This window comes from Gossypium hirsutum, chromosome A12 (genome assembly GCF_007990345.1).
Source record: "Gossypium hirsutum isolate 1008001.06 chromosome A12, Gossypium_hirsutum_v2.1, whole genome shotgun sequence".
Taxonomy (NCBI): Eukaryota; Viridiplantae; Streptophyta; class Magnoliopsida; order Malvales; family Malvaceae; genus Gossypium; species Gossypium hirsutum.
In genome coordinates this window covers 22,229,988-22,250,078 of record NC_053435.1, presented here as the reverse complement: position 1 = coordinate 22,250,078, position 20,091 = coordinate 22,229,988, and positions in this window count along the sequence as shown.

Here is a 20,091-nt window from a genome sequence, read left to right as displayed (position 1 = left end):
ATGTCAGCAAGTGAAAGCGGAACATCAAGTGCCTTCAGGGTTACTTCAGCCGATCATGATACCCGAGTGGAAATGGGACCGAGTCACAATGGACTTTGTGTCCGGACTGCCATTGTCCGCAAGTAAGAAGGATGCGATTTGGGTTGTTGTTGATAGGCTGACTAAGTCGGCTCACTTTATCCCGTGCGTACGGATTTCTCATTGGATAAACTAGCCGAGTTGTATGTTTCTCAGATTGTGAGATTACATGGAGTACCTATTTCTATCGTGTCGGATAGAGATCCGAGATTCACCTCGCGATTTTGGAAGAAATTGCAAGAAGCTTTGGGTACCCAGCTGCATTTTAGCACCGCTTTTCATCCCCAAACCGATGGTCAATCCGAGCGGATAATTCAGATACTCGAGGATATGCTGAGATGCTGCATCCTTGAGTTTAGTGGTTCATGGGAACGGTATGTACCTTTGATTGAATTCGCTTACAACAATAGTTTTCAATCAAGTATTAAGATGGCACCTTACGAGGCTTTGTACGGTCGTAAATGCCGTACACCATTGTTTTGGACCGAGCTTGGTGAAAGTAAAATTTTCGGAGTTGATTTGATTAAAGATGCTGAACAGAAAGTAAAAGTAATCCGTGAAAGTTTGAAGGCAGCCACAGATCGTCAGAAATCGTATGCGGATCTGAAACGGAAGGACATTGAATATCAGGTGGGAGATAAAGTGTTCCTTAAAGTTTCGCCTTGGAAAAAGGTACTTAGGTTTGGCCGTAAGGGCAAGTTGAGCCCGAGATTCATTGGGCCGTACGAAATCTCCGAACGAGTGGGGCCAGTTGCGTATAGATTGATTTTGCCCCCTGAGCTTGAAAAGATTCACGATGTCTTTCATGTTTCGATGCTTCGACGCTATCGATCTGATCCGTCGCATATAATTAGCCCATCAGAGGTTGAAATTCAAGCCGATATGAGTTATGAAGAAGAACCGATACGTATCCTAGCTCGTGAGGTGAAAGAGTTGCGAAACAAAAGGGTTCCGTTGGTTAAGGTGTTGTGGCTCAACACGGGATCGAGGAAGCAACCTGGGAACCCGAGAGCTCGATGAAGGAACGATATCCAAACCTATTTACTGGTAAGATTTTCGAGGACGAAAATTTCTTAAGTGAGGGAGAGTTGTGACAGCCCAAAATTGACCCTAGCCGGGAAGTGGTTTCGGGACCGCTAAACCGAGTCACCGAAAGGTTTGAATGTGATGTTTATTGTCTAGAATATGTAATCATGAATGTGTAAAAATTTCAAGCTTCGATTTAGTCGATTGCATGTGAATTTAGTCAATAGGACTTATATGAGAAAATTTTAAAATGTGATAGGTCAATGCATGAGGACCTATTAGTGCATGTGGAAGAAAAAGGGGACTTGCATGTCAAATTCCCCCTCCCTAATATGTAGTGGCCGGCCATGCTATAGGTGGAAACATGTCTCCAACATGTTATGCTAGTGATGCATGTTAAGAATAATAAAATAATAAGCATGGTGATTAAATAATGAAAGAAGGGTGATGGAGAAAAAAAAAAAGTACATGGTCTCACCCCCCCTTGTTGCCGTGAATTGAAGAAAGAAAAAAAAAAAAAAAAAAGAGTTCATTCTTAAACATCCTTGGCCGAATAGAGGAAAGAAAGGAAGGGGAAAAAGGCTTGAGAAAAATCGGCTATGGTGGTGGTTAGACTAAGGTATGTTTGATGTTGTCTTTGAGATGCATGCATGTTTTAAATAGCCCATGTTTAAACTTTGAATCTTGTTGATAACATGAGCAATCGGTCATGAGAAAGTGTTCAAGGAAAAGGTTGTTGATGAAAGAAATTAATGTGTTAAGGGATTATATGAAACTTATTCATGTTTATATATGTTATATGCAACGAAAATGGTTGATGATTTTGGAGGTGATTAGCTTGAATCGGCCACGGTATATCCATAAACACGATCTATGCTTGTTATGTTACTCATGGTTAAAACAATTCGGCTAGGACATTCGGCCATGGATGGTTGTATTTCTTTGATGTTGTTTTTGATGCCTTAGGGCATTGAGAGTTGATTATAGATGAGGTGAGCTTCTTGATTTAAAAATTTGATGGATGTTAAGCTAATTGGGCAACCAAAGGTTCAATATTTTTGTTATGAGGTCATATGTGCATTCGGCCATGGTCTTTGCTTGAATATGAGAATTGTAATGTGATTTTCCTAAATTGTCTATGAATTTGGTTGTTGATTTCATGGTAATGGTATATTGAATCCATGAGAATTTAGTAAGGTTGCATTCGGCAACTTACTTGAAATTAAAAATCGATGTCTAAGCTTAGGTGATTTCGATGATGATATATGTGTGTATACATAAGTATATTTAGTTGATTCGGCTTTGGTAGTTGCATGAGATTATTAGCCGAATATACTAACATACATGTACATGTGAGATTGGATTGTAAATATTTAGCAAGGTGGTTAAACTAGTTAAATTATTGATATAGCTCAAGGAGCTAAAGGAGGTGAATCGAGCAAAGGCAAAGAAAAGGTTATCGAGTAGCCGAGTTGGAACCGTCTTACCCAACACGAGGTAAGTCATTAAGCATGTAGTTGGTATTATTTCAATGGTCATAATGTTGTGTATTGATGCTGAATGGAATGAATAAATGTACATATATATATGCATGTACGTATGTGATGATGAAATTGTTGAATGAAATAAATGAGGTGAGATGTAATGAGTTGTTGATCTCGGCACTAAATGTGCGGGATAACCATTTATGACCATGAGATTGGTGCTAAGTGCGCGGGATTAAATTGTACAGCACTAAGTGTGCGATTCTACTTTGTTGCACTAAGTGTGCGAAATGAATATGATGCACTAAGTGTGCGAATTGACCATGCGGCACTAAGTGTGCGGGTTTGACTATGTAGCACTAAGTGTGCGATTTGATTACGTGGCACTAAATGTGCGAGTTGATTATATAGCACTGAGTGTGCGGGCTCAATATACATTCGTGAATCATTATGGACACTATGTGTGCGACACTATTGAGCTGATCGCGGACAGCGGATCGGGTAAGTGTCTTGAGGACATGGCTAATATATGCTATGCGTATACTTGGTGTTGAGCTCGGTAAGTTGAACCTATGTGACAACTATACTTAAAGTCACGTACATAAAAATTTATCGTAGGATGGGTGAAAGGCCGTTTTGTGGTTTGATTGTAACGAAAATAAATTGATTTATGAAAATGCTTCAATGTCCTATTGATGAGTATATGAATTGTGAAGGCATGAATTGATATGAAATTGAATCGGTAGGTTGGTGGAACTATGGTATGGTTCGGTATGGATGGAGTAAATTGTCTCATTCCATTTTATTCCTCTTGTGATAATGTTATTGATGTATAGTAGAGCATTGCTTATGACTTACTGAGTTATAAACTCACCCGGTGTTTCCTTGTCACCCATTATAGGTTGCTTGGACTCATCAATTTTTACGGGGTCGGGCCGTCAACGAAGTCATCACACCAGATAGCTAGTTTTGGTACTTTCTTCTTAGTGTGCTTAGAAGATCATTTTGGCATGTATAAGCTAGTACGTTGTGTTTGAATTATGGCATGTAAACTTTAAGCCATGCGAAAATGGCACGAATGTTCGATTGAGTTGGATCGAGGGTAGGCATGAAATGGACCTAGTTACTTTCGTAACAGATGCTGGCAGCAGCAGTGTCATGAGATTGAAAAATCACTAAAAATAGTAGGAGTGGAATTAATTGATGAATAAATTATGTAATCGAAGCTCGATGAGTCTGTTTTCATGAGGAAGTAACGAAAAGATCATATGGGCAGTATATTAAGAGATAATCAGATTTTAGTGGGACAGGGCCAGAACGGTTTCTGGATTCCCTGCTCCAACTTTGGAAATTCATTATAAATTAACCAGAGATAATTAGGGGTCGTACCATATATGTGCAGATTCCTCTCTGAGTCTAGTTTCCATAGAAACAAACGGCAACAGTATTGAAGCCCCGTGCAGGGAGATATCCCAGTCGTAATGGGCAAAGGTCAGTGTAGTCGACCCCTGCAACTTGGGGAACTTTGACTAATAAACTGTACTAATTGGCCCAACCAAAAATTCTAGAAAAAAAATACATAGATGGGCACATGAGTCTAGTTTCTGGGAAAAATTACGAAACTGATTTTCGAGTTACGAAACTCAAGATATGAATTTTAAAACGACTAGTACACAGATTGGGCAGTGTCTGGAAAATAAATTTTGTAAGAGGGTAAAGCCAGTCAACACCTCGTGTTCGACCCCGATGACGGTTTCGGGTTTGGGGTGTTACAATACCACAGCCGAGTTTTGCAATCTGACTCTGATACCACTAAATGTAACACCCCAAACCTGGCCCAGACGTTATGGCCGGATCCAACGTGTCACATTGAAGTTTTTAAGAAATCCTATGCCTCCTTCAACGTCCTTCTTAGTGTTTTAAAAGATAGTCTTTGCTAAGTTAATAAAGTGAATGAAAGCTGTGCACCAAGTAGGTATCCGAAACAGAGGAGGTGAGCCATGAAGGCTGCTTAAGTACCAAGCTCTTGATTGGATCCAATCCTAGACATGCCCACAACCATTGCCACACTTTTGTGCTAGGTTAGGTTTTGAGAAAAACGAGTTGGAATTCATTTAAGTAGATATTTTTGATAAACCGATTAATTGTATCGTTGCGTTATTTTGAAAACAATTATCATTTTGGAAACGCGCCCTAGGTCTAACTCATATTGTTATAAAAAAAATAAAGGCTATAGGATAAAATAATCCCAAAAAATAATTAAAATTGTCTTATTACAACCCAAAACCAAATAATAATATTAATAAGATAAAACTTATAAAGAAATAAATCGGCTACTTATTGCAATTAAAAGAAACAGAAACAGTAGTGTGGCCATCTCCGAGTCCCTCGCAGCTCTAAACCATCTAAGTTTAGGGATTACCTGTACAGTTACAAACGGGGTGAGTTTACGAAAACTCAGTGTGTAATCCCCAACAACAAACAAACAGTGAATAACACAGTGTCAGTACAATCTGGGCCAAAGCCCTATTTAGTCTTGACATATACTGGGCCGAAGCCTTTCCATAAATCATATCACTGGGCCGAAGCCTTTACTGTAAACGGTATGGCCCTTAGGCCCATTTCAATGTCACATGTAATGTCAATAGATGTATGCAGGCCCATTTGGGGAGACTACTCGACCCACCATCCGCTACTCTCCACCCGTACCAACCAACACACCAAATGGGGAATAACTCAACTCACCCAACCAAACTCTCCACTAGCAGCATAGCTGCTTTATCATATAACTGGAGGCCTAGCCTCTTTTAATAATTGGGGCAAAGCCCTTTTTGATAAACTGGGGCAAAGCCCTTTTCAGTAAACTAGGGCATAGCCCTTTTAGCACTTCCTCCATTTATAAAACCCAACCCATGCAACATGTCATGTATGCAGAATGTCATGCCCGTATTTGAGTCAAACAATCACAGCCAAGTCATTCATCTCACCAACATATATTCACAATCAAATCCATCAACCACACAGTCCAAGTCAGACATTTGCCCATAGGGGCAAAACAATCATTTTTCATATTATAAGGGTAATTTCGTAATTTTACCAAATATCATGGTTTTCCATGTTCATTAACAATTATCAATATTTCTGAGTGTTTAAACAATGATCTTTAACCCACTTTATCAAATTCGGGCTTTTGGGCCCAAAACCTCTAATAGGCCCTACGAATGTTGATTTAGCCCACTAAGCCTGCTTAATCCAAACTTTACAACAGTACTCACCATGTTAACATGCAACTTTTCCAAATTCCATTTTCCATCAAATTTACCCAAATGGGCCCAAAAGCCCATTTGGCCCAATTCCTGCCCATTGAGGCCCAACTTACCATCGTGCACAAAATTGAGTTCTTACCCGTTCCATCGATCCAAACATCGATCTTATCATATTTATCTCATCTATACCCGCACGCAACATTACAAGTTCTCGAAATACCAGTATTTTAGCATTTCGGCTTCTCAGCAGATATTAATCTAAGCTACTACGAGGGTTAGTACACACCTGTTATGGGTTGAAGTTGAAACGTTTCCATAATCAATCACCTATGATAACCACCACCTGTCACTCAAACTTAACTAATCCAATATCAATATATGTAAATCCTAAGCACATCAGTCATACAGGACATAAGAGCATATTCGTCATTTTACCATACAAGGGTATTACGGTCACTTTACCCTACAGGGGCTTTACGGTCTTTTTACCTATTAGGGGTATTTTAGTCATTTCATCATACAATGGTGTTTGGTAAATCTACAAACCAAGGGTATTTCAGTAATTTTGTAAACTAATGATATTTCTATAATTTTTAGAAAGTCAAGGGTATTTTTGTAATTTTGTAAATCAAGGGTATTTTGGAAGTTTTACAAATTGAGGGTATTTCAGTAATTTCACAAACCAGTGGTATTTCGATAATTTTACAAACTAGGGGTATTTTGGTAATTTTACAAACTAGGGGTATTTTGGTAATTCTATCCTACAGGGGTATTTTAGTAATTCACAATCGAGGGTAAAACGGTAATTTTGTAAACTGAGGGTAAAATGGTAATTTTGTAAATTAAGGGTAAAACTGTAATTTTGTAAATCGAGGGTGAAACAGTAATTCTATAAATCTAGGGTAAAATGGTAATTCTACAAATCAAGGGCATTTCAGTAATTTGGTGAACTAAAGTATTCTAAATAGGGATAACAATACGAATGGGCCTAAAGCCTATTCTCGGCCTAAAGCAAGGAAAGTATCTAATCATATCCGAAAATACAACAACCTATTCTTAGGAATGTATATACCTACAAGATATTTGATACCTATGCTTGACATCCCCCCTCAAATTGATGCAGGTGAATCAAGAAGCATCAATTTGTGTACAAAAAACTAATGCTTGGAGAGGCTTGATGAGGATATTAGCAATCTATTGATTGGTAGAAATAAGAAGAAACATAATCTGATTATCAAATAATTCCAAAATAGAATGACAATCGACTTCAATATGTTTGGTACACTCATGAAAGATGAGATATGCTACAATCTAAATAGTAGTAGTATTGTCAGCATGGAAAGAAGTATGATTAATTTGTTGGTAACCCAGTTCAAAGAGCAGACCATGCAACCAAGTAATTTCTGAGCATGTTGCAGACATGGCATGATACTCCACTTTAGTTGAGGATTTGGAGACTTGTCTTGTTTCTTACATTTCCAGGAAATTAAGTGTAACAACCCGATTTTGGGCCTAGTCGAAATAGTAATTTTGAGACCACAAATCCAACGTAAGAAAATTTATTTTTATTATATTTTTATGGTCTACAATTTCATAGAATGATTTCATGAAAATTTCATTCAAAAATTTTAACGTTTGGGCACTCAATTTAGTTAAAAGGATTAAATTATAAAAAGTGCAAAACTTGAGTTCTAGAAGCTAGAGGTGTCAAATTGCTATGAAATTTTAGATTGGAGGTCCTTATATGGTAATTAGACCATTGGTTAATTTTTAGACAAAAATGGACATGAAAAAGCCAATTTTTGTCTATCTTCTTTCTCGGCCGAATTTTACATGAAGAAACCATTTCTAGGGTTTTCCAAGCTTCTAGGCTCAATTGTAAGTATGTTCTAGCCATATTTTTAATGATTTTCGCATTGTTGAAATCCTTGTAACATAATCTACCTATTTCTACCATTTATTTGAGATATGATGAAGGTCTGGGTTTTTACCCATGTTAGAAATTTGTGTATTTTAATTTTTAATGGTATATATACATGTTTGATGTGTGAGAAACAATTTTTGCTAAGTGATTTTCGGTAAAAATGTCAAAAGGACTAATTTGTAAAAGTTATGAAATATGTGTTAAAAATCTATTTTAATGGAAAATGTGGGCTGATATAAGCACGAAAATGATTCAGCTATGCATGGGTAGTAAAGAAATTGAACACATTTCATTTTTCGAGCCTAGGGGTAAAATTGTAAATATGTCAACTTTAGGGAAAAAATGTAATATGATTTTTGGGTCACATTGAATAATGTGACTAATAAATAAGCTAAATGTGATGTTATAGATTAAAGAAAAAGAGGTTCGAACCTAGAACGGGGAAAATGAGAAATTGACGGTTAGGTCCCTTTTTGCCTTTCTTGGTATCGAGGTAAGTTTGTATGTAAATAATACATCGTTTTTACTTACATTATCACATTTTATTATCTTTTATGAAATGTGGATGAATATTTAATGAAATTGACATGTATCGAAAAGTGAGAAATTTCCCGGTTGAACATTAGGAATAGAATAGGATACAAGCGACATGTCACTAGTGACTCAAGTGTGGTACTATGTGAAGGCCACTTTGAGAAGAGATAGCTTGGTGACAAGTGTGGTACTATGTGAAGGCCACTTTGAGAAGAGATAGCTTGGTCACAAGTGTGGTACTATGTGAAGGCCACTTTGTGAAGAAAGATAGCTTTGGTCACAAGTGTGGTACTATGTGAAGGCTACTTTGTAAATAAGGTAGCTTTGACTATAAGGGTGGTACTATGTGCAGGCCACCGGGTATCCGTTATTATTTTGATGTGTTCAATGGGAAATGACTAGGTGTAACTGAATGTGACTATGTGATGAATATGTATAGGTACGTGTGTATAAACTTATGAGCAATATGCTCAATATGTGATCGAACTTTGGTAAGATTGATATGGAGTAAGTGTTACAATGAAAGTTACTACAGAGAAAACATGAAAGAGTGAAATTTAGTAATAAAATAGTTTTGGATAGCAGCAGTTGTGTGACTTTGAAAAATCACCAAAAATGGTGGAAATCGAATTAGAGGTTGAATAAGATATGAAATTAAAGCTTATTGAGTTTATTTCAAATAAAAGAAACAATGTAAGCAAAAGAATTTCCTATTATGATATATTTGAATTTTTGCGAGACAGAGTTAGAATGATTTTGGAATCCCCTATTCTGATTTGGGAAAATCATTAAAAATTGTACAAAAATAATTATGGGTTATAATTTATATGCTTAAAATCCTTAATGAGTCTATTTTCAATAAAAATAAACGAGAATATTGAATCCTGCACTAAGAGATAATTAATTTTTAATAATGAAAGGTCGAAACTGTCAAATAACAGAACAAGGATGAATTTGAAGAATTAACTGTAACTATTGGCTAATCCATAAATTTTGGGAATTTTATGGTAGAGAGATATTTGAGTCTATTTTTGTAAAAATCAAGCAGATCTTTATTTAGAATTCTGTAGCTCAAGATAAAAATAATTTAGTGACTATGACTCAAGTTGACAGTTTTGTTACGAAGAGTAAATATCACAATAATCCTTAATTGTTCTGAAATTTCTATGATACTTGCTGATATTGTGATAATTTTACATTATGTTATGAGTATGATATTGTATAATTAATGTTGCTTACTATTTACATGCCAACTTACTAAGCTATATCCCTACCTTTCTTTTTCCTATAGTGTCACAGATGCTAGCTCAGATTGGAGATCGTCGAAGATTTTATCACACTATCAATATATTGAAAGGTATAAACAAAATTGAACTTTGAGTCTATGGCATGTATAGGGACTTAGTCATTTGGTGTACGAGTCATTGTGATTTGGCTAAATGTATTAGCTTGTGATGGCTAAAGGTTGGATGTAATTTGTAGCCATGCAAGTTTACTTATATTAGCAAATTGATTGTAAGCCCATATAATTATGCATGCGCATATGTCAATGTTTTGTGATATGGTTTATATTTTCTTAATATATAATGGATGTGAGTTTATTCATATGTTAATTCCTTTTGAATGTGAATTTAGCATGAAAGGATTTGGTAAGGCATGATGTTATCATGCATGTTGGATGATGGTGTGAAAATGATATGTTATTGCTTGATTGTAGTTGTCTCGAAGGCATTTATATGCCATGAATTGTGTCATGTGATGTTGTGTGAATGTGTGCAAGTGAGGGTGGCAAAATGGCTAGGAAAATAGCATTGTATTTGTCCACACGGGTAGACACACAGCCTACCCACACGGGCGTGTGACTCTCCAAAGCATGAAAATTTTACAAGTGTTGTAAAAGTTCTGAAAGTTTTCGGTTTAGTCCCGAACCATTCCCAACGTATGTTTTGGGCCTCATGGGCCCATATAATGGACGATAGGCATATGTATGAATGGTTTTAATTTGGACGCATTTTTATGACCCAATTTTATATGTTTGCCTATGCTTAAGTCTGGTAATATCTCGTAGCTTGTCCCAGCATCAGACTCGGATAAGGGGTGTTACATTAAGCATCACTCAAGCATACACACCATCCTGTTGTAAAGCGGCACGTATCAGGAAATCCCACCCTATCAACATCACTATAAGATATAAGATTAAAAGAATAGCAAGCTGGAAAAAAGAGACCACGATGAGGGGTACCATATAGATAGCGAATCATTTGCTTTACAGCAGCCATATGTAAATGTCATGGGGAACCCATAAATTGACTCATCAAGTTAACAAAAAAAGATATATTTGGTCGAGTGATTGTCAAATAAATGATACTCCCAACTAGATGTCGATACAATGTAGGATCTTGGAAAAGAGCATCTTCATCTTTACAAAATTTGACATTTAATTCCATGGGGTTATATACTGAAGTAGTATTTTCTAATCCAACTAATTAAATGATATCCTTGAGATACTTATGCTGATTAACAAAAATCCCTTTCTTGTTTCTGTGAATTTCCAAACCCAAAAAAATATGTAAGAGAACCTAGACTTTCATGTGAAAAAAAAATGTTGAGATATTTTCAATTCTTGAATTTTCTTAATGTCAAAACCAGTAATTAAAATATCATTCACATATACAAGCAATAGAACAATTCAATGAGGGGTCTTGAATAAAAAAAAGTGAAGGATCATACTAACTTTGTATGAAGGACAAATTCAGCAGAGCCTTTCTAAATTTTGAAAACCAAGAACGAGGAGCTTCTTTAAGCCTATATAAGGAACATTTCAAGTGACATACCTCATTTGCAGTAGTTGTTAAATTAGGTGGAGAATGCATATAATATTCTCTATTAAATCCCCATAGAGGAATGTGTTTTTTACATTCATCAGATTAATGGACTAGTCTTGACAAGCTGCTAAAGCCAAGATTTTACGAGCGGTGGCCATTTTGGCAACTGGATCAAAATTTTCTCCTTAGTTAATCCCATATTCTTGTCGATTACCGAGAGCCACCAAGTGAGCCTTACACTAGTCAAGTGATCCATCAGATTTTAGTTTTATTGAGAAGACCCATTTACAACCAATGGGAGTAACATCAAAAGGAAAAGTGACAATGTCCCAAGTTTTGATTATGGTACAAAGCATCAAGTTCCTCTTGAATAATTTGTTGCCAACATTCATGTTGGATTACTTCTGAGTATGATCCTAGTATTTTAATGGAGGAAAGTGTAGCAATCATAGATTTATGATACCCAAATCTTTTAGGAGAATAACCATATTTGTCTGGTGGAAGTGAGCTATGAGCAGATTTCTTAAATGGAAGCGGATCTTTGGCAAGGGTTGGTGGTAGGGAAGACATAGGTGGTGATAGTAGCAAACTAGTTTTAGAGACTTTCTCATGAGGAAATTTAGGAACCAAATCACTGTGTTAGACATTATCCCTATTTTGTCGTGTATAAAAAAATATGAGGTTGGAATCATGTGATAGAAGGAAAAGAATAGGAATGGGGTTTAGGAGACATATCCTCAAAAGTAGGAAGAAGAGAATTATTAGAATCATTAGAATTGACATTAGGTAAAAGATAAATGGACTAATGGTCAAAGGAAATAACATTACGAGAGACACAAATCCACTCAGAAATAGGATCAAACACATACAACCTTTTTTATGTGAGGCATAGCTAAAAAAAACACATTTGACAAATTGAGGAGAGAGTTTCGTACATTCATGAGAGGGAAGAAAAACAAAGCAAACACACCCAAATGGGTGAAGATGATGATATGTAGGCTACTCTTAACAAAGAAGGAAATATGGTGTTTGATTTTGATGTGTGGGTGTAGGAAGATGATTTATTAAGTGGACAACCATAGACAAGGGTTCCACCCAGAATTTTGATGGAACACAAGACTCAATGAGTAAGGAATGAACCACATAAAGAAGTTGTCAATTTTTACGTTTAACAATGCCTTTTTGATAGGGTGTATAAGGATAATTTCTTTGAGAAATAATGTCATTCTATTGAAGGAAATGTTGGAAGTGCTGAGACATATATTCCCCACTCAAATCAGTTTATAAAATTTTAATATTTTTGGAATTTGATTTTAACACCCCAACCCGGCCCGGACGTTATGGCCGAATCCAGCATGTCACATTGAAGTGTTTTAGTGAAAACCTTTTCTTCATTGAAAACCCTTTTTTAAATTTGAAAAGCTTTATTACTTGTAAAATCTCTTTTCAGTTGCAGAAGCTTTATTTAAAATAGATGATTTATGAAAACTTGTCATTTAAAAATTGAGGTGCGGAAATGTAGTATTCAATAAAAACAATTAAGGTTTAGGAACCCATGTTCAAAAATAAATATAAAGCATAAAAATAATAGTCCTAATTTGGAATAATAACCAGAGGAAAGACCTTATTACAATTTGGTCTGAAATAACTTAATAAACTAGAAACTATATAAAAAAAACATGTCCAGGTCGTCTTACTAGCTGGCCACCTCAGAGTCCCTCCATCCGTCGAACCTCCTACTGGCCATCACCTAAGAAAAATAAAAGAGGGGGTGAGTTTACGAAAACTCAATGTGTACAACCCTTGAAGAGTCTTAACCAATCATCAATCACCATAATGTCATATATGCAATGCTATGCAACCTACCCTAATATTCCAACTGCTATACACCAACTCCGTCCCCTAGTACACATCATGTGGGGATATAAATATCAACCCACCCATCCGATACACATCAATGGTAGCCCGATTGCAGTACTACCTTTATTACAGCAAGCTGCTAATCACATATTGGGCTTAATAGCCATCGGTGGATCCACGGTTGTCAAGCAACCATGCGATCCTCATATCTTCCTCCGTTCCGTAATTCCCAACCCATATGAAACCTAAACAGAATATCATATGAATGCAGCAGATATACATGTAACATTCGTAAATCTTACCTTCAACACATAGGGGTATTTTGGTCATTTTTTGCCCTTAGGGGCATTTCGATAATTTCTCTCTATTATGGGTTTATTACTTACCTTGGCCCTTTAACAAGTCCTCGTTGGCTAAAGTGAGCAGATACTATGCACCAGATAGGATTCCAAAGAAGAGGAAGTGAGTCATTAAGACCGCTTAAGTACCAAGCTCTCCCTAGATCCAATCCTAGACATGCATATACCCATTGCCACACCTTAACCTTATGACTCGTCCACAGTCGCAATTAATTAATTAAGTTTTATGTCCATTTAAGCAGTTTCAGATACTAGGCCCATAACCCCCTTACAAAGCCTAAACAAGTGTACATACATGTATATGGCCCACTAGGCCCAATATCATTCATATGCCCCATTAGGCCCAAATCACATTCGTATGGACCATTAGGCCCAAATCACATTCATAGTCATGCTTTCATACAATTTCTCATCACTTTGTATCAAGTTGCCAATTTTGCCTATTATGGCCACTACAGCCCATCAGGCCCATTTAGCCCATTCTGGCCCGATTGGCCAAAACACGGCCCAAGTACATGGTATTGCTAATGGGGCCTCTGATAACGTATCAGTTTCCCCTTACGAGTGTTCACGCACTCGCAAGTCTATTGTAGCTGAAATTTCAGCTTTTCGGCATTTCGACTTTTCGGCATTGCAGGATTTGCCGATCTACTGTGTGTGTAGTGTATGTACACAGCTGGTAATAAAGCGTGCTGCGATCTCCCTATCCATGGACCTACAATCGATGTCGCTCAATGATTAATCACACATACTTATCAAATACTTTTACCAAAAGCCGGAACCTCGCGTTAACCTTACCTGAAACGCCAAGCCTTAATAGCTTTTCTTTGATCACTAATCACGAGTACTTCCCAGATCTGCATTAACCTTTATCATTAAAAAAAAACATAATGGGTGACTTGTATCCAACATAAGTCACCCTTCTCTACTAAGGCCGAATCGGCCAATCCTTACCAAAGTGAAGAACACTTACCAAAGTCCCAACACCTAAGGAGCAATTTGGCAGAGATCCAAAAGACTGAGATTCGATACTAATCCCTTGCCAAAATCGATTTAGCAAGAGTAAGGGATAGGAGTAATTGATACTAGCAAAAACTAACTAAAAGAGCAAGTACTTTTACTAGTATCGGCCGAAGTGGAGGGAGTAGTGGCGGCAAAGAAGGTATTCGGCTTTTGAGATTTGTATGATGAAAAAGGATATTCGGGACAAAAAAATAGAAGAAGGAATCTGCTAAACCAAAGGTGAGTCAAAAGAGAATTGAGAAGAAAAAGGAAAGCAAATAGCAAGGAATTCGGCTTCTTAGCACTTAGACCAAAAAGCGTTTCGGCAACACAAAATGAAGAATTCGGCTAAAGGAAGGGAAATAGTTTCGACACCTACATATATAACAGCCGAATTTCCTATCCCCAACTTCCCAATTCGGCTCCACCTCTCTTCACATCTCTCATCCCCCAAATTTTCTCCCTGATAACTCCTTAATCCCTTCCTTAAATTTCTCCTTTTATCACTCCCTACAGAGTTCATATCCAACGCCACTACTGACCATCTATAGAGCAAAAATAAATCCTCCTTTTGAGCAAGAAGGGATTCGAACCCCAAACCTTCTTGTCATGCATGTGACGCCACTTGCCACTCCAACACAAGGCTTTTTGTGTCCAAACCTCAGTTATTTATTTATAAACCAACCCACTAGCTAACAAGGTTCTTTTGGTTAATAAACTATAATTTCCTTCACCCCTATGTTCGAACCCCAAAACTAACCCAGGCCTAGTAACACATAATTAGCACTTAACTAGGCATATTAAGCACACATTTTATCAAAACTGAAATAATAAGAAATTTTGGGATTTTAGGGCGTTACATTGATTTTTAATCATGGCCAGGAATTTTTAGAGCAACTCAAAAACTTCAGATTTGCGTCTCAAAAAATAAACCCAAGTAAAACGGCTATAATAGTCAATAAATGTCAAAATATTTATAATGAGCATGAGAAACAACTAGTGAAATTCCCCCAACATCACTATGAATTAAATCAAAATAATAAAATGACATGTGTATCGCGAGAGGGAAAAGGAAGATTTTTACTTTTAGCCAATTTACTGGTAGAATAATCAAAGTAATATCCTTAGATGAAATTTTATTTCCTAACACACTAGATTTTAACATGAATGAAAGAGTCTTATCATTTGGATGGCCTAACTTCACATGCCAAAATTTGTGCTCAAGTTGGACAAAACAAGAAATAAAAGAAAACACATTTATGGGCTTGGCTAATTCCTTAAAATGGAGAGGAAAGAGTCTGCCCCATTTAGGTCCCTCAACTACTGTCTTCCCTGACGCTAGCTCTTGCACAACATAACCATAAGAAGAAAAGGTAACTTTGCAATTATCATTTACCAGTTGTCCAATGGAAAGTAGATTAGCAAATAAACTAGGGGCAATGAAGACATTTTTCATAGATGGAGAAGAAGAAATATCACCAATAGCAATAATTGGAATACGATTAAAGGCTTGGCCGATTCATTGAAATGGAGAGGAAAGAGCCTACCCCATTTAGGTCCCTCAACTACTATCTTCCCTGATTCCAGTTCCTGCATAACACAACCAGAAGAATAAAAGGTAACTTTGCAATTATCCTCTACTAGTTGTCCAATGGAAAGTAGATTAGTTGATAAATCAAGGGCAATGAAGACATTTTTCATAGATGGAAATGAAGAAATATAAACGATAGTAATAATTGGAATACAATTACTACTAGCAGTCTCAATTTTCAAGTGGTCATTATATTTTTTGACATTAAGCAAATTATCAGATGATGAAGTCATATGGTTTGAATCCATTGAGTCAAAAAGTGAGGTTTTAGATGGATTTATTTTTACTAGTAATTCCAAGAGTAGAAAGGGCTAAAACAATCACCTACTAAATATTCTCAAATGTAACAGATGATTTTGATTGTTGAGGAAGAGCAAACTATGGATGTTTTTTAGTCACCATGCTAGTAGTTGAGGCATGAAAAGTACTCGAATTATGATTTTGTAGACACTTCCTACATTTAGAAATAATATGTCCCTTCACTTTGCAATAATTGCAAAATTATTTGGAACATTGATTCGCAATGTGTTCAAATTCCTTACAGTTGTAACACTAGATGTTGGTCATGTTTGGAGTTTACTGTTTATTTTGTACAACATATGATTGAGAACATCGGTAGAGTTCCCTTGTTGCTTTAAAATATTCTGTGTCATAAAATGCTGCTCTTCTCGAAGTAGGTTGTTCAGACAGTCATCCACAAATAGTGGAGGTGTTATGAGCAACAGATTTGATCTCAAAACTTCAAACTCTGGTCAGAGTTCCATTAAGAATCGATCTATTTGACTGGTCTGATGAAGAGTGCTAACAGTTCTAAAATGTGTCTAGCACCGAAGCATATACAATGTTTGTATATTCAGTCTACAACGTCACAAAACCAGAATAATAGTCCTAAACAAATAATTTTCCTTGGGCTTAATTGGACATTTCATATTTCAATTGAAATCACCTAACCGAGCTATTTTGAGCATAAACTTTCTTGAGATGATCCCTCATAACTTTGGTTGTCTTATGAGGTCTTAGATTGATGACAAGAGAAGAATCCATAGTCTATAACAACCAGTTCTTGACATGCGCATCCTTTGTTGTCCACTCAAGTGCCTTTTCGAATCAATAGGTTTGTTTTTCATACCGTCAATGATGCCCTACAATTTTTTTCCCTGAACATAAATCTAGAATGAAATTCCCAAGAGAAATAATTCTTTATAGAAAACTTGGCACAAGTTATCTTTGATTTCTCCATGAATACAATATCAACAAAATTGCAAAAAAATGTTTCACAAATGATAAACCAAGAAGAGGATGACAAGAGGAAGAACAAGAAGCCCTAATGGCTCTGATACTATAACAAAGCAAGAGAATTCTGTATGAAAATTGTGTACTAACAAAACAAGAGAGTTTTTTTTTCATTGAGTTAAACATTCAATTATATAGCACTAGTACATCATATTAAATTCCTTAATTACAACAAATCAACTCCCTAATCACATCGTAACATACAACAAAGAAAGGTATCTGATCATATCAAAAAATACAACAACCTATTCTTAGGAAAGTATGTAACAGCTCGATTTTAGGGCTAGTTCTCAATAGTGGTTACAAAACCACTATTATAAAGCCGTAGAAATTCTTTTAATATTATTTTATGTGTGATGGCCTGATTATAAAGGTGCATGAAAAATTTGGTGAATTAATTTTAACATTTAAGAGCTTAATTGCGAAAAAGGACTAAATCGCATAAAGTGCAAAAGTCCTATTTTGATAGCTAAGGGTGTCAAATAGCTAGAAAATAAAAATTGAGGGTCTTTAAAGGGAAAATAGACCCTAGGATGATGCTTGGCCAGCCTTGAGACAAGGAAATTAATCTAGTCAAAGGGTTAGGTGAATTGATGACTTAATGTTGTCTAGAAATAACATAAAAGAAAAATGTTGTCATCTCTTTTTACCTTTCCTTCTTCCACGAAAACTTTCATCAAGAATAGGGGTTTGAAAGCTTGAAAATTTTAGTCACTTAATCTCCCTAAAAGTAAGTGGTTTTGATGACTTTTCTTGATAATTTTTGTATTTTTGGAACCCTTGTAGCATGATCTTCCAAATGAGGGCACTATTTTGCAAAATGGTTGAAATTCTAGGGTTTTACCATGAGTGTGTTCATATTTTTTTCTGAAATTTTATGGAAAAAAATGAGTTATGGTGGTGTAATAAACAACTTTTGTGAAGTAGTTTTCATAGAAACCCTAATTAAGGACCATTTTGCATAAGTTGAAAATTAGATGATAAATGTGAGAAATAATGGAAATTTTTGGTTTATATAAGAGTAAAAAGGGTTCGGTTAGGCTTAAGATATGAAGAAGTTCGATAAAAATCAATTTTTGGACCTAAGGGTAAAATGGTCATTTTGTAAAAGTTCAGGGGCAAAAAGGTCATTTTGCCCAATTTTTAAATTGTTGAATACCTAGATTAGTAACATGATTAAATGTGTGAATTTTCATCATTATAGATCAAGAATTACAAAATATGGGCCTAGACGGGGAAAAGCAAAGCAAGTGGACTAAGCCGAACTAGTCGTCTACATTTTGTAATTCAAGTTAAGTTGTATGTAAATTATACAACTATATTGTTATTATATGCATTTGAATTGATATAGCATAAATTTCTTTTTTTTTGGAAATGATTATGTATGTTGAATATTGAGATAGTAGAATTCTCGTTTGAACCTTAGGAAATAAATCGGATATTTATGCCATGACATTCGGGTTATTTATGTGCTAGTGTAAGACATGTCTGGGACATGTATCGGCCACATTATGAGAGCTAGTGTAAGACCATGTCTGGGACATGGCATCGACATTGAGACGAGAGCTAGTGTAAGACATGTCTGGGACATACATCGGCCTCGAGATGTAAGCCAGTGTAAGACATGTCTGGGACATGTATCGGCTACGAGATGTGTCAGTGTAAGACTATGTCTGGGACATGGCATCGGCATATATAGAGGTGTCAGTGTAAGATCATGTCTAGGACATGGCATCCGCACGGATATGTGAGAGCTAGTGTAAGAACATGTCTGGGACATGGCGTCGGCCTCGATTTCGATAGTCAGTGTAAGACCATGTCTGGTACATGGCATCGGCACTATGCCCTATGTTTGAGGTGTGGTGAATATTCGATAGCTTTCCAAATGGTTCAATGGTGAGAGTTACAGTTTAAGTTAAACGAGAAATATATAACCATGTTGTGAGTGGTACAGGTACCTATTTGAAATGTATGAGACGTGAGCCCAATATATATATGCTATGTGAATTGTATTGGTTAGTGACGAGTAAGTTGTGCTTACGCCTACTTTTGTACTATAAGCATGATGATGAATGGTAAAGTTGTTGTTATATTTATTTGCATGAAACTTACTAAGCTTTATGCTTACTCCCTCTCTTTTTCATTTTCTTATAGTGCCACTTAACTAGCTTGAGGATCAACAAACGTCAGAGGCATCGATCACACTATCAGTTAAAGCACTCGGTATAATTAGATTTATCATTTTGAATTTGGCATGTATAGGAACTTAGACTTTTGAATTTTGTGTCTTTGTTAATTGGCCAAATGTAATGGCTCGCCTTAGCATTTGATTCATTTTGTATAAGGCCATGAAAAATGGCTAATATTGAAAGTTATTATATGAATGCAAGATAGTCTTTCATGAATGTGAAATTGTTGACATGGTTGAATATACGAAATTTATGTGGGCCTTAGATATGGTTGTTTGGTTGAGAAATCATTATAAGTTAGATTTTGATAGGTTGGTTGGTATTAGATTGTGTTTCAGGGTGGCAAAAGGCTTAGTAGATAGCCTTCTTTTGTCCACACGAGTAGATACATGGGCATGTGTCTAGGCCGTGTGTGACACACGGTCTACCCCATGGGTGTGTTGCTAGGCCGTGTGTCCCCTGCACGTAAAAATTGCAAGTTAGTATGCTTGGTAGTAAACAGACGGGCAGACACACGGCCGTGTGTCTCAGCTATGTGAAGGGTACGACCTAGCACAAGGGCGTGTACCTTGGCCGTGTGACCCTTAAGGGTTGCTAATGTCAGAAACAGAATGTCAAGGTTTTCGAACACGGGCTGAGACATGGGCATGTTGAGGTCGT